At 29.1% G+C, this 15,864-nt stretch overlaps 1 protein-coding gene across 1 annotated transcript in view; it reads right to left on the bottom strand.

The window, feature by feature from the left end:
* Positions 1–15,864, bottom strand: part of LOC113514211 (uncharacterized) — a 138,150-nt gene that overhangs the window by 24,218 nt on the left and 98,068 nt on the right. Inside the window, exon 4 of the mRNA XM_031909356.2 lies at positions 8,891–8,948. The gene's annotated coding sequence lies outside the window, so the exon portion shown is untranslated. The remainder of the gene's footprint in view (positions 1–8,890; positions 8,949–15,864) is intronic.

Consider the following 15,864-nt stretch of genomic DNA (forward strand, 5'->3'; position numbering starts at 1 on the left):
CGATCAAAGCAATATACCGCTTGTATACGTACTAAAAGTTTAACATATCATTATTTGGTTACAAATCATAATTTTATAAAAATATGTAGCCCACACACCAAGTTTCTTATTTACGGTATATGACTCCACCCATGTCTTGTTCCACGATAACTGATTATTTTTTCAAATTATTTTAATTCGGGACAGTTTTGCGTAATTATTCATATTTTGATGAGAATGTGAAACTTGGATGTCTTGTATCTTCATGTCAATGTTTTGAAACAAATTTCACTAAAAATAAAATATAATACATTAATAGATAAGTAAATAAAATGCATTATAATTCTGATACATACATATATTAAAAAGACATTGAGGTAAATATAAATAATCACATAAGATCGTGACAGCTGGTAACACTGTGTAGTGCAGTGTACACATTAACACTATTATCCGGCAGCCTGCGCGTACGCAGCTCATGATAAATGCGCAAGCATACAGCGAGATTGATAATGACGAATAGACACGGATAACGAACTTCACTACTACATAAGTTTCGTTCGTAATTACATTTAAAAGGTGTTATTTGTCAATAGGATTACATGGAGCAAAATAATGAGTGACCGGAATGAATACAGTGACCGGAATTATGAGTAAGTAATAATATTAGAGTCATAAATAGAAGTAAATTTCGATTCTTTAACACATCAGGGAAATTTTGCTACTTGTATTAATTGTATATTTGAAATCATCATCATCATCATATCAGCCGTTAACTATCCACTGTTGAACATAGGCCTCCTTCATAAAAGAGATTTTGCCAGTAGTTGCCATGCTTGGCAGGCAGGTTAGCAGTTGCAGACGATTAAGTTCGCTTAGTCGCCTCTTACATCACCTATCATTAATTCATGGACGTAACAGTATACTCATGTCTGTCCAATTCGTGTTTCAACCGTAAAGCATTTGTGTTTGCATGGCTGTGTTTCAGTTTGAAGGGTGGGATATGGCGTGAATTTACTGAGTAATAACACACGGAGGAATAACACCTGAGTTCTCAGGAATAGCAACGCATGCGGGGTATCATAGGCGAAACAGTTCTGTTATGTCCATGGTACTGCTCATGTCTATAGGCGAAGGTTACCACTTTCCATCAAGTGGGCCGTCAGCTTGTTTGCCATTCTAAGTTGTATAAAAAAATGTCTATAGGCGACGATTATCACTTTCCATCAGGTGGGCCGTCAGCTTGTTTGCCATTTAAAGTTGTATAAAAAAAAACTACGAGAAAGGAAGAGGTGGTCCATTCTATTCCGCGGCCACATGGCATATTTGCTACAAAATGAAACTTATTCAATAAACATTTACTAACACTCTAAGGATTTTGAAGTGATGGAAATAAAGAAAATGTTATTATTGATTTAACACTACATCAAAAACTCACACACACATACCTACAAGTATAACACAGAAAACATCCCATTTTCTTTTTTTCCTTTTCGTTCATCCACCTGACCATAGACCATTCGACTATAGAGTGACTAGTGTATTGACTGTTATTCATCAACTATCCTAGGCCACTATTCCGATAACGTAACGATTCATCATTGACATTCCTTCATGGCCAAGTGGCCTGTCCCATTTCTACTTTAATTTCATCATTCACTTACTAACGTCTTCGATAATCATTCTACGTCAAATAGTATATATTATTATTAAATATCAATTTTTTATGGTTTCTTTCAACTATGTATTAAATGCAATGTATGTATTAATATGTATAAATTATGTATTAATTTCAACAGAATTAGAAATTTTGATGAAATGGAATGCGGTAGGTATAACACATTTTTTTTCTATAACAAGCAATATAAATTTATATCATTTTAACAAATTATTTACAATTTAAACTTTATGAAGACCTCATTCCCATCAAATACATTTAAAGACTGTTTTTATATGGTTAAATGGTTAATTCGTGACAGTCGACGGTAAATGATGTTAGTTTAATATTTTATGGCAATTAATACATAAAATCCGGGATAATTAACCTCGGCAAATTTACTACAATTCGACCTGAGTACAATAAAATTCGCTACGGTCTGAATAGAGTCACGCGTATGCGTTTACATAATTAGACATACATTCGAATGACTAAGAGTTCAGTGTTGACCTTGTCATTCGTCTTAATTTCAGTTTGATGATTTTTAGATGACGACTAAACTGCAGACTCTAACTCCATAAATAGAGTTTAAAATAGAAAATATACTGGCAACTCTGTATGTAAAGTTATACATTTGAAATATTCTCAGATATAGTAACAATCGCTAAGAAGAATGAAATTAAAATCATAAGAACATGTGACTACATTATGAAATATGTGGTGAATTAAAAAAGCAACCTGTTCTGTAATATATTTTTCTACAAGGAATTGTCTTTAATGTTGTAAAAATAAGTATGATACCACCTACTAATTTGCAAATCAAAAAATATTGTTATTACTCATTAAAATCGGTTTTGTCAATAAGTACACATATCACATATTATACGCAAAACAAACACAGTGGAACTGAGAACCTTTTTAACGGTTACTATTAGAAATAAAACTAATTATTTTGATACATTCTGTTAACCAAAAAAAAAAATAAATTAACTATTGCATATTAGATATGTATTAAAGAATAAAAAAGGCCACAGTCTCAATCAGATCTTTTAACTGAACTAGAAAGCATGACATGAACGTAATTCGACAATTTATTTTATGATATATCACAATTATGATTATAAAGATGCGGTGCGTTTATTTTACATTGCATTGCTGCATGCTGTGACTATCAAAACTTGACATCTGAACATAATTAAAACTTAGATTAAACACATGTAGGTAATTAGGTATAACATACAGTTCCGGTTTAATTTAATAGTCGGGAATAATTTTTATGTTTTTTTTTTAATTTGTTTATGGCAATATTTATATTTAATTATAAAGTCATTAAATCTTACGCAATTTATCCACTGTTTGATGAATTACTTCACATGTATTTTTATTATATTTGTAGTAAACATTAAAGACGTAATAATAATTAATCATAGACAAACGAGTTCTCATTTAAAAATATTATATAATATTAATATTATTTCTCTATTTATTTTATAGATATATAAGATACGATCCAGTTTCACACGGGTAGGTAGAATTTTCAAAATATATAGTCTATGATACTCCCTGGTAATATAGCTTTCTTTAGGTGAAAATTTTTTTAAAGATGGTTAAGTAGGTTTTCAGTTTATCCGCAAACAAACAATTTTATTGTAAATTCCTTTTTATAATATTATTAGAGATTAAATATTCTATTTTCGATAGAACAAGTAGTTTTATAAGCACAATGTAATAATATAACGTAAACAAACGTCTACAGCGCTACTTTTAATACAAACTTTTCATAAAATATATATTATACACAGAGGTGTACAAATACTATGTGATACAAATAATATGTGTACAAATACTTTTAAGATACAAAAAAATTCAATGTATTGAATACTATCGGAAGATTTTCTTTGAACTTATTTTTATGTTACTGAGTTGGCAAATAAGCAAACAATTTGCTTGACAGTAGCTGTTAGTTAGTGGCGTTGTAGGCTACCGTAACCTATTGATACTTGCAATGTCTATGTAAATTACTTACGTAGTTTTTACCACAGCAAATAATATAATATATTTAAATTATTAGTATTTAAAAATGTTTCACTACTTTCTTGCACTATTGATACACACATATGTACAAAGACATGATCTAGTTACATATATGAATGTTCAAACATAGATTTATTATAATTACAAACATTTTTATTGGCATGATATTTTAATAAATAAACATTTTAACGCGTTTATTTCTAAATAAATTTCTATTTTTATGCAAATAATCAAACTAACATGATTAGTTTTATAAAAAAATAAATAACTGATAGTTCATTAACATTACACATGTCTAGTCTACTATATCATGTAACATAGTCATTATAATCGGTGTAATTATATATTGTTCGGTGTACGGCTATAATTATTAATTATTAATGCTTAGCCAATCGTGATTCCTTATTAAAAGTCCACACGACACATATATTGTGAGCATTGACATATAAAAAATAACTAATTTTACTAATTATCTAATATAAATGTGAGAGTTGCAGCAGCTGATAGAAAACAGAGTAAAGTTCTGGACTCAAATTTAAATTCAAATTATCTTTATTCGAATAGCATTTTTAAATTGTCATTTTTTTTATCTATTGCAAGATTCGAAAGGTTGTTATCTGTTGAGAAAAGCCTACAAGAAACTCAAGAACTTACCAGAGGGAGTTTTTGTATAAAAGTCGTTTGCTTGGATACCTCTGTTCCATTCGTGTTTCTACCGTGAAGCAGTTGTGTTTGTATGCTTTGTTTTGGTTTGAAAGGTGGGATATGGCAGTGAATTTACAGGATACGGAGGCAACGTATGGGAGGTATCATGGACGAAAGAGTATACTATGTCTATTGTACTGCTCATGTCTATAGGCGACGGTTATACTTTCCATCAGATGGGTCGTCAACTTGTTTGCCGTTCTAAGTTGCATAAAAAAACTCAACAGTTACTCTTTTAAATCTTTGTTAATATTATGTGTATTGATTTAAATGTATTATGTCTAAAATTATATGATTGTTAAAACCCGTGCATGATCGACTAACACTATGCATATTTGTCATTCAAGTAGTCGTTTAGAGTGTAATGCGAGTGGAGAAAACCTATGACCTGAATATCCTTTTATATATATATATATATATATGTACTTTTTATACTTATTAATATAAATGTGAAAGTTCGTAAATATGTTTTGATATTTGGTAACAATAATGCTTAAACTGTTAAACTAGCTTGAATGGAATTTGGTACATAGATAATATCTTGGATTCACACACAGGTTATTTTTACCCTAATTCACATAAACAAAGCAGCGGGATAAGTGTGAATACATTTGTGAAGGTGTTTGAATATTTGTAACTATTAAGTTAACTTTAACGCTTTAACAGTATGATGACATGAATGAAATTTAATGCACATATAGATAATATCCAGGATTTACACGTAGAATATATCAACTGTTAATTGTATATTGTTAAATATAGGCTTCCCCCATAAAGGGAGGTTTTGTCAGTAGTTGCCATGCTAGGCAAGCGGCTTGGCAACTGCAGTTAGGCTTTGGTGGTGTTTAAGTAGGGATGTTGCTGCCCTTATATTATATTATCTGTTCCTCGACCATTAAGTTCCTTTAGTCGTTTCTTACAATACGTACGAGAAAGGAAGGGGAATATTATACGAGCGTAGAATATATTTTACCCTTATTCAACTGAGTAAATCCGTGTATTATAGTGGAAATTGGTGGCTAGTGGAATTATATATTGTGATAGTCAAATAAACAAGAATTTCCATATAGAATTGTAATAGATAGTATTACAGATGTGTCTGTGTGATAATTTTTTACCATACGAAGATCAGACTGAGAACGAGTTATAATCAATCAATATTACAATGTGAATCAAGCTTTAGTCTTCTTATAGAATGATTAAAAACTAACAACACATAACAATTAGCTACTACAAAATAATACAAAATAAAAGTGTTAGGAATGCATAAATGCAAAAAAAAGGTGTACACAGAACCACGTAATTGAAGTGTGGACTGGAGCGTCGGCGCCTATCATTTCCATACATATGTCACGAAGAAAACTGCGGGCTACATCTCGTCACGAATAAATTGTTAAAACACTTAAAGAGTTCCCTAGAGTATAATTATGGCAGCTAATGATAAGTAGACAGGCTTTTTACACTGTTGCAACATACTTCATTACTATATGTTAAGATGCAGTTATCCTTAACAGAAAATAGTGCAAAAGGTAACAAACAGTCTTACAATCTTAGAGATAGAATATAGAATTTAGGTTTAGAACAAAGAGAAAAGTTATTAGTTATTATTAGTCATTAGTTTTTTGCCAGAAGATTCTCGAGTTATTTTTTTTTCATAAAGGTTATAATATTATTCTTTAGTTGAGTATAGCTTTTACAAGTTCATCTTCCACTTTACTTAGTCTATCAATTCCTTGATACAAACGTACATTTCCAAAAATTATTTATAGACATTTTTTATAAATAATTTTGTTAGATTTTTGTTAAGTAAATATATTTAAATATAGATCGTTTTACTAGTTAGTTGATTGAAAATATTTTGTTTATTGACCGTTCATCACTAGGCTTTGAGCAGCGATCGATTAATTGCCTGACGACGCCTCGTTTGGAAATGAAACATGTGTCGCAATATGTGCGTAGATTGTATAACGGTCAGAGATTGATGACTAATACGAAAGGTTGTAGAGCTTCTACTAGAAATAGTCAATACTCATATGTTGGCGATTGCATACAATACTAATGGCAACGGAATTAGACAAAATATTTTTATCCACAAACCAGTTATATAAACTTCGCAAAATAACATGTATTTTAAAATAAAAAATTATGGTGTGTGATTTAAAAAAAAATCTACAATAAATTTTACATTACTTCTTGAGAGAACGTATTCAAAAAACAATTTATAATCTTGTTTTGGCATAATAAACAAGCATTTTTAGAGCATTCTATAAAATTGGTATTGTAATATCAATATTTGGTGTATTTCTACAAAATCTTCTTGATGATGTACACTTCTGCTTCTTAAATATAAACATTTCTATCTAATGTATCTATAATACAAAACATTTTGTCATTTATTAATATACTTTACCACAATAAGTTCTATCGAGGTGAAATATATCAATAGTATATCAATATATAGTGTATTGTATTGTAAAATCTTTATTGTACATAATGTATATTGGACACACTAAAAGATTTAATATATAATGGCGGACTTATCCCATTAAGGGAATAAACTCAATAATATCTAGTTAGTTGTTACTATATTTTTTCTGTTATGAAATAAAATGTATATATATACTAATTTTGTATCTTTCTGTTGAGAGAATTCTTTACTGAAACATAGTTGCTTCTACTCTTTAACAAATGCAAGCTATTAATATACCGCTTCACGGAAATGTCAACTAGGTAACAGATAATATGTTAGTAACACGCATGAAATCAATGGCGTGTGATCACGCATGAAATCTTTAACAACAAGAGTATTTATTATGCATATTGCAAATCGCTATTAATTAAATATCATGCTGGTTGAGAGTAAAAACAATAGATTCTGAACATCTTTTTACCTCGAAGTCTTCCATATTGACTTTAACTTAGGCTTTCCATCTTTTATAATACCCATGGGAAGAAAGAGAGAAGTCTCTTTCCGTGAATATCACTAAAGAAAAATGACTAAGGAAATCAAATATCTGGAGAAATAGATAATAAAATTCACAGTGAATTTGTAGAATAAAATAGTATGGTTCTAACCTGCCTACCAAGAATTCAGTGACCAGCATATATTGCATAAACATCTCATAGAATACAGAGAATTATAGATGTAGGTGGCGCATTATTCTGTATCACAAAATATAGGAAACTGCATAGGGTCGAACAATTAACTATGAAAGAATTATATGCTTAACCTGAGATAAGTTTGTTGGAATATCCTGTATTCTATTCTCATCAATTATTATAATGAAATAGGTATAAATACGTGTAACTACTAATAACGTAAAGAAAAACCTAATCAAGTTCAATGTAAATAGATCGAATAAAAATTTAATTAAAATTTCTTTTTTACAAAAAATTGTCGTATTTTTTTTTTATCATTTGGGCCTTTTTTTTTATATGTGGAACGTTTATTGTATTTGATAAGTTTTATGAGGCGTAAACTATGATTATCTTTTAAGAATTGATATAAAGTCTCACTTATACAGTGTCAGGATGTCATATGTAGCTAAGAAATGTTTGTTTTATATAGATTCCGCTTTTGGAAAAGAACTGAATTCATTTATTTCTAACATGGATGCTCGACGTCGTATCCATTTAAATGAATATCATCATTTATCTGATTTAAACCGTTTTTTTTTTAATACACAGACACGGTTCAAATGCGACATTTATAGTATAAACACCGACAATTTCGTTATTTTAATAAAATTTTAACTCTTGAATGCTAAATCATAGATAAAATAATTTCAAATTTGTTAAAGATTGACAAGATGTGCTGAAAAATTAAAAGAGTAAGAGAGAATAGTATAAAACATCATCCCATTTTTCATAGTGGTTTTAGTACAGATGGAGATATGGCATAAATTAATAGTTTTTGCAACGCCTATTCAAATAGTTTAGTAGTAGTACAATTAGTATTTTAAAAATCGAGAAACTTGCATTCGAAAGAGTACCAGAGTGATATCTAATTAATTTCACAATAAATATGTTTACAAAGACGATGTATAGAAAATTAAACCTATAAATTTAATTTCCTCCAAAACGTGCATAAATTTTATAAATTTATTCTACTAAAGTAGATACGAGTTTTCTTATATGAAATGCTCTTTAATTATTTCTTTATAATTAATATTCACAACGTTACATGCTCTTTATTTATTTTTATATATAATTGTATATAATTATAATGCCTCCATAATATATACATTCACATATACAACCGAATTAATGATTTTTAATTAATTTTCATTTCAATACTTGTAATCGTAATTATTTTAAAATCGTGTGAAAACTAAAGAGCATTCATTCCATTGTTTCTACCTACCCTAATGGGAGCCAGGCGTGACAGATATGTATGTATGTATGTACTAAAGAGCAAATTTTTATAAGTATGTAGCTACCACATTTATCAATATTAATGTTAATTATGTATGTTCTACTGCGCATTATGCTAAGTTTACTTCATTTTATTCTTACCTCTTATAAGTGGAAGACGACAGCCGGTGATGTCAAGAATGTACGAGCCGTTGCTTGCCTGGAAGGAAATGAATCATTAATAAAGAGATCGCAGAAATAGAAGTACAGTTTCTTTTATAATTTTGTTTTACTGCAAACTTTTTCAATCTTAAATGCTTAAGCTATTTTGAATAGAGAATATAGTTAATACCGAAAGCTTTAAATAAGTACGAGTATCAATTTAAAATTCAAATTATTTTTCAGTTATAAAAATATTCTAACAGGAGAAGTATTTATAACAAAGTTGTCTGCTCGAATACTTTTGTCCCCTGCTCGTGTTTCTGTCATAGCTGTGATTTCATTACTGTTTTGATTTAAAAGATAGAATATGATAATAAAATCACAGGGTACGAAGGCATAACATAATAGTCATCAGGAACAAAAACGTATTAGAGGTACCCATAGGCGGTAAGTCTATTTATTTTGTGTGTATTCATATCGATAAGTGACGGATACCATTTTCCACTAGATGAATTATCAGTTTGTTTACCTATTATTCAAGATTATTAAAAAAAAATAGAGTTTAAATGACATTTTCGCTTTCATATTACAAGCAAACCTAATCGTTGCAATGTGAAAAGGTACAGTATCACGTCGAAAATAGAATTATACACTTTTTTTTTATACAACTTAGAATGGCAATCAATAATATTACTAGGTCATCTGGAAATATAATTGTGAGCATATTTCCTTTTTTCCACTCGATTTTAATAAAGCAACATGTTTTCAATACATTTGATTTTTTTTATGTTTATTACCTGAGAACTTCGTTATTTATAAATCGATTAATTAATTTTTTATCTGAAAGTATATATTTTAAAAAAATTGGATTAATAGGTCAGTTTTTAAATCGTATCGTATCATAAGTTTGTTTTTTTTTGTAGAAATGATCTTAAAATATATTTCATTTATTAAAACAAAGAAAATAGCCAATCCCGAGCAAAGAAACTATTTCAATCAATTCTGCCGTTACAACTGACTTATGGAACAATTGGATTTTGATCAAACAAGCTACTCAATGCAACGAAATTACGAACTGTTCAGGCTATGAGGTACGTAATGAGCACGAGACTACTGGTGACCTTTCTGTGATCTTTATTTTCAATACAAAAATATTATACTGTTATTGTTCAGAAAGGGTGACTGACAGTTGAGCATGAAAAATAATGGTATTTTCGATTACTTAAGTAATAATTATAATAATAATACATGCCGTATAATTCCGGCATATAATAGGCCATCCCTTCCTTTCCAGTAGGTGCCGTAAGAGGCGACTAAGGGAACTTAAGTTTCAAAGGATGGGCAGCAGCGTCCCTCTTAAAATATCACCTGACTAACCCAGACTAACTGCAGTTGACAACCCGTCTGCCAAGCTTAGTAAGTTCAGACAAAGCCCCCTTATGGAGAAGGCAGTGTACAGTTAACGGCTTATGTGGTAACAAAAATACATATGTAACATAATCATACCAATCAAATAATACCAATAAATTAACAAATTATGTTCTTAATTGGTAAAGACGTGTAATCATACAAAAACACTAAACACAAAGGCACAGTGGAATTCAGAATCTTAAATTATATAAACATTGGAATTGAGTACCCTCCTTTTATAAGGTTAGTTAAAAACATAGATAGTATAACGTACTAAGATTAAAAAAGTGAAGGTAAGAATAATTTATTTATTTATACTTTATTGTACACAAAAATTATATTGTTATAATTTATTTTAAATAAAGATGTACAACGGGCGAGCTTAATTCAGTAAGAGTTCTTTTCTGGCAGATCTTGAGTAAAAACGAGCATTAATTATCAGCGGGCAGATATAGATACATATTAAAAATCAATTACCTAATATGTTATTATGTTTATTACAATATTATTCAACTTTTCCACTTAATAAATCTAAAGTTCCTTCTTCTCAACCTCTGAAGTCGGAAACAATTGTCATCAGCTGCCGCTTTAGTGACGTAATACTCAACATTGTACATACAAATTTCGTAACATTTATTATAAAATATCATGGAGTTCATCGGAAACCAGTTTGTATAACGCCCTTGCCCTTCGGCCATTCCGAACTTGACCGTCTCTGCGTGGCACCGTAATTAAATTATTATTTAATATTACTACTACTTATTATATAATCAATCGTGAGTTCAACAAACGTTCAATGAGCTTTTTGCTACGTTACTTGGGTATCTACGTTCATATAAATCATTTATTTAATAATGGTCTCCCCATAGTGCATAAGCGGATACAGAGTGAACTATTCAAAATTTTGCTGTGTATAAGAATACGTATCTAATCTGTACTAAATTGATTTGAGGCCAAAACGAAAGTAAAAAAGAATAGATTCCGTATTGGTGAATACATAGTATAACATATAATGTTTGATGATAAGCAAAATACAAAATAAACTATTAATAATTAAATTAATGGGTATTGTAAAATAAATATTCATGAAAATATTTTATAATAATAAAATTAATAATTAAACAAATAATTTAAATTTTCAAAAACTTTGTAATGATGTTAATCGTAAATTAAATTAATATTATTACTCGAATTGTAAAATAAATATTTATGAGAATATTTTGTAATAATAAAATGATAAATTTGACAAGTAATTTAAATTTGCAAAAACTTTGTAATTATGGAAATCGTAATTTAAATTAATATTGTTATTGTAAAATAAATATTCATGATTATATCTTTTAAAAAATATATTGATGAATTAACCAACCAATTTAAATTTGCAAAAACTTTGTAATGATGAAAATCGTAAGCAAACTACTATCGCGTAAATTTGAACATATTTTTTTTACAATCGCGTACGCTTATACACTAATGTTATATATACACCTATAACAACTTTAAAATTTGTTTATAAAATTGATTGAATTTATTTCAACAGTCAAGTGAAATATGGAACATCTATCAATAACATTATAGCAAAAACGTTAATTATTTAAGACGATTTATTGCTGTAGCACTTTTTTAATTTAATTTATAGTAATGTCAAGATCCGTTATATACCTATCTTGTTAATATTATATGACTAATGAAAAGGCGATGTCGCGTTGTTTTGATTATTTTAAATATTCAACGTTGCTTTTGTTATTTGAAATTAAGATATAAAGATATTTTGAGTGAGAACGAGTAGAGTAGAGACTATGGTAAACCGTTATTTTGGAGGAACTTATTTTTTTCCTTGAATTTAAATAGGAATATTACGAAAGTAAGCTTTGTCGATTAACAAAAAAAAAATACAATTTGAGAAAGATCTTGGCTTAAAATAGGCTACCCCTTCCTCCACCGTGAATTTCGTGAATGGCGATTAAGGGAACTTAATCATCAAAGGAGTAGCGTCCCCCCATAAATACCACCAAAGCCTAACTGCGGTTGTCAATCCGCCTGCCAAACATGGCAACTATTGGCAAAACCCTCCTTATCAGAAAAGCCTATGTTCAGCATCAGTTAACGGCTGATATGATATAATGAATATAATGCACAAAAAAAACAACGATATAAATATAATTAAGAATTTTCTCCTTTACGAAGTCAATTGATAATATTAGCAAATAAATTGCTTACTTAAATTATTCTTATGATCATAAAATAATGTTTTATTCATATATAACTTAATCTCGTCACGCTACGATAGAATATTTATTTATTACTTAGCATATTTAATATTTTTGTTGTCTAACTTTTTACGTAAGATAGTACCAATAGATTTAATAATGAACGTGGTTATGCCATTCCATTGCAAATTGAAAATAACGTAAAATATTGATTTAGCTACCTGAGATTCGGACGGATACAGTAATAAATAAAATAAGATCAAATTAGTTAATTCTGTTAATATTTTTAAAGATCCATTGTCTTCTGTCTCACTTACTCATTTTTTTATATATAAAATTTTATACAAATTATTCACTTTTCCGTACAATGAACTTTTTGTTCTTTTAATTCTATTAAAATCATACTGCAAATAATAAAACAAAAAAGACAAAAAAGTTCGTTTTGTTCTTGTATTAATATTAGGGGTATTAACAAGTATCATCATAACATGTTTTATTTCTTATTTCTATTACAGTCTACTACAGTACAATACACATCACCATAGAGTAATTACCATCACTAATTACCACCATAGAGGATACAGAGTACCTCCACAGACTATATCTGGACATAACATAAATAATCTGTTACAGTTCTACTGGCTGTAATGTAATAGAATTAAATCGTAGTATTCCGATATAATCTTTTCTTTCATACAAACTTTATCTTGAAATTTGCAAACATAATAAAAAAAAGAATTACCTAAATAGAAGAAGGTAATATACTTTGTTGTAAAATAATATCAAAATTTATTATAAATTATTAGAATTAAGGAAGATATTGCCAAACATATATATATAAAATACGGACCAATGGACAACCTCTTTCTTAAAATACACTTAAAGTACTAGGCGTAAAGACAAAACTAATGCAGTAATGCACTTCGCAATATGAACATTCTATGCACATGTCTCATTATACTTTATAGACAAGAATAGCTGTAATAAAATAGATAATATTAGAATATACATAAAAATGGTCGCATTACATTATGAAGAGAGAACAGTCACTATTATTTAATATAGTTTAGTGCAATGAAAATAAATAAGTATGGTTTGAACAGCTTCATATATCTACAGGTTTCTACAATCAAGCTGTATTTGTATATACCAAAGGGAGACTGTACAATATTCGTTTGCTTGGGTACTTTTGTTTCATTTGTATTTTTACTGTGAAGCAGTTGTCTTTGCATAGCTGTGTTTCGGTTTCGGAAGGATGGGATATGACAGTAAATTTAAAGGGTAGAGAGGTATAACAACCTGTCCTCAGAATGGCAACGAATAGAGGTACCATAGGCGAAACAATATAGTCTGTTATGTCTATAGGCGACGGTTACCACTTTCCATCAGGCGAACCATCAGCTTATTTCCCATTTCTAAGTTACATAAAAAAATGTCGGTTTGAATGGTGAATTGAATAGAATGAATGAATTATTATTATTCATCACTTCCTTTATATAATATATTCATGAAAATAAAAAAATAAAATAGGACAAATGTTACCAACCTCACGGTATACGCTAACATAAACAAAAATATGTATAACTAGTTACGAATCTGTGACCTTTACCCTCTCCAATCACCGTATTCCTGTAACAATATTAACTGAACAAGTATCTGACCGATATCTCATAATAAGTAGAAGCAAATCAACTTTGTACTTCCTAATCTATAACAGAACGCAATCTATTCCGGATAAGATGGGAATAAATCTTATGACCGGTAAGCCGGGCACCCATTAGTGGTTACCGGATACCGGTTATCAGTTACCGGTACGGGATACAATAGATGGGAATTGGTATCAGACGAGAATTTAACCGTTCGCCCTATAGTTTCAATTTAGAATGTTATATTCTAGATTTAAATTAGACGTTTGTTTGTATAAAGGTGCATACTCATTGGAGAAATGTTTACTTCATTTTATCACACTTTTTATAAATAAAAGATACTAAATCTCAAATTTATTTAATACTAGCTGTTATAAATTGCGGCTTTACTCGTATTTATCGGTATATAAAATGTCCAATTTTTTATTTGAGACATAACTTATCTGTATGCCAAATACGTTCAGCTGTTTAAGCGTGATTGAGTGACAAACATACCCTCGACTTAATAAAGTTACCTTAGTCGCCTCTGACTGCACCCACGGGGAAGGAAGGGTTGGCTAATTATATGCCAGGCATTGAAACACGGCTATTATCTTATTATTACTAAAATATAAAGGTCAATAATGAACTAATTGCATTTATCTAAACTGAATTGTACAGCTGAAGCCTTACTCATATTTAAAGTTTTAAAGTTCCTAACTTTAAAACTAGTACAGTTTAAACAAATTATAAGGACACCTCAATATCGTCAATTGACAGTAATATTTCTGTGGACAAACCTTTAGGAATTCATTTGCTGTGTTTAATTAAACTATCCGATAGATAAGGGATATCTGATCAAGTTGATAATTTCAATATGTATTTTGATAGTAGAGACATTTCAAGAATTATTTGCATCTATTCTATGAAGTAAATGAATACAACACCGCTGAAGTAGCGTTATTTAAAGTAAGAAGACATTCTGTAGACATTATACTAACTGTTTCCCGCGGCTTTTGCGTGAATCAGTGTATATTCTATGTAATAAATATTGTATCAAACTTCATTTACAGATTTAAATGAAATTTTATACAATTTAGCCTTTTAAGTACTATCATTCAATGTAATAAACATCCTGTTTGGATGTCGACCGGGACCGGGATACAGAGTAAATAATTAATTATGAATAAAAAAGTATTAATTAATTAGTTAATTATTACATTAAAGTTAATAATTAATTCATTAAAATTTATAATTGGTCAATTAATTTTAGTTATTAATACTTTTAATTATTATTTCTAATCAAATAACCAGTCATATGTACTTCCGCAAGATAACACTTAGTTCAGTAGAATAAAAAATAACCTGTACCCTTTATTATCCTAAATATTAATAAACAAACACTTTTTATTGTCAAGTTTCAGAAATATGTAAGTTACTATTTTATATAACATTACAAAAGTAAAACAAAGGAAACACACTGGGCTATCTTAACGCTCAATTTTATAATATTTTATTAGATATACTATGTTTATAGTGTATGGTGAATTTAATGACGATTAGTTGAATCTTTAAGACAAGTAAGTATATTAAAAGTCAATTTTCTTTTATCATTTGAGAATTAATTGTTAATAGCGAAAGTAAGAGTTACCTTTGTTAAGAGGACATGATATCGTGAAACAAACAATATTATTACGTAAGCAAATTATATCGTCATCAAAAATCCTTG

This window comes from Galleria mellonella, unplaced genomic scaffold, assembly GCF_026898425.1.
Source record: "Galleria mellonella isolate WM207_F2 unplaced genomic scaffold, CSIRO_AGI_GalMel_v1 utg329, whole genome shotgun sequence".
NCBI lineage: Eukaryota > Metazoa > Arthropoda > Insecta > Lepidoptera > Pyralidae > Galleria > Galleria mellonella.